The sequence below is a fragment of the Octopus bimaculoides genome, chromosome 24 (genome assembly GCF_001194135.2).
Source record: "Octopus bimaculoides isolate UCB-OBI-ISO-001 chromosome 24, ASM119413v2, whole genome shotgun sequence".
NCBI classification, from domain to species: Eukaryota; Metazoa; Mollusca; class Cephalopoda; order Octopoda; family Octopodidae; genus Octopus; species Octopus bimaculoides.
This window is the reverse complement of record NC_069004.1, coordinates 25,966,707-25,968,055: the sequence shown is the minus strand read 5'-3', so window position 1 is coordinate 25,968,055 and position 1,349 is coordinate 25,966,707.

Genomic DNA, 1,349 nt, shown 5'->3' with positions numbered 1-1,349 from the left:
TCTTCCTTATGTAAAAACTATATTGGTTCTTATTTTAAACCTAGATTGATAATTCCACAATAAAGGACCCTAATGTATTGGGGAACAAAGTCACTTTTCTTCTCTATGAAGAAAAATCAGAGGGTTTTTTTTTAATGTATTTTCATATAAATATTTATACATAAATCTATTCATGTATGCACAATGCGGAGTAGATAAAACAGGGGACAACTGATGAAGGGAATGGTCTTGATGTTGCCTGTCTCGTTTCTCTGTTTCTTTCTTTCGTTGTTCGAAAAAATGTTCGTTTTCTATGCTTTTGTTTTTTATGTTCTCATTTCGTCTACGTTTTTTTTTAATGTCCTGTACCCATACATGCATGTATATACGTATATGTATGTATATATGCATATATTATTGATAGTATTATATATATATATATATATATACACATGTATTTATATATTGTATGCTAGCATTGCATCCCGGCGTTGCCCGGGTGTTGTGACCTACAAGCACATTGTATTATTTGCTCCTTTCTTATGGGCAGAATCGGCACAGCTGATATTAATGGAAGTCATCATTTTGTTTAATAGTGAAGGGCAAGGGTACAATTTGCATGAAAGTGCTTTCTGTTCTTAAGAAGGATCAGAAACTATGTATTGTTTCACCATATAAAAGGAGGTTAATACGATTTTGTCCAGAAATCATGTTTTCAATATTTTTAATTTCCCCCTAATCTCCATCACAATTTCTTAATTTGTAATGTTTTTTTCTTTTTTTGGTACCTACATAGAAAAATGCAGAGATTACAAATTTGGGAAATATGTATATTTTTTATAGTTTAATACATATGCATACATAATTTTTCTTATAGAAAAACTCAATGGCCCTTCCCCCACCTCACCCAGCCATCACCTACCAGCTTTCAAAAAGCTAAAATTTCCCAATCTTTCACTTTCGTCTGATGTTTCCCCGCATGCAGAGAATTCTACTGAAATAGCAGACTTAAAAAATACCAGACCACCACCAGTAAACCTGATATGCTAGAAACAACAGGTAAACAACATTATTTCTAAGAAATTTCTCTAGTTTTAATCACTCATTCATCTAACTCAGAGGTTTCCAATCTTATTTTGCTTGTGGACCCCCTGAGAGCTATCTTATCATGTGGACCCCATATATGCACATGTAAATTTTTGAAATATAAACAAACAATGAAACAACTTCATTATTCCAAATACAAATCTTGAAGATTTCAGTAAATACAGGTACCTCTCCTACTCTTTTACTGGTTTCAGTCATTTGACTGTGGCCATGCTGGAGCACCGCCTTTAGTCGAGCAAATCGACCCCAGGACTTATTCTTTG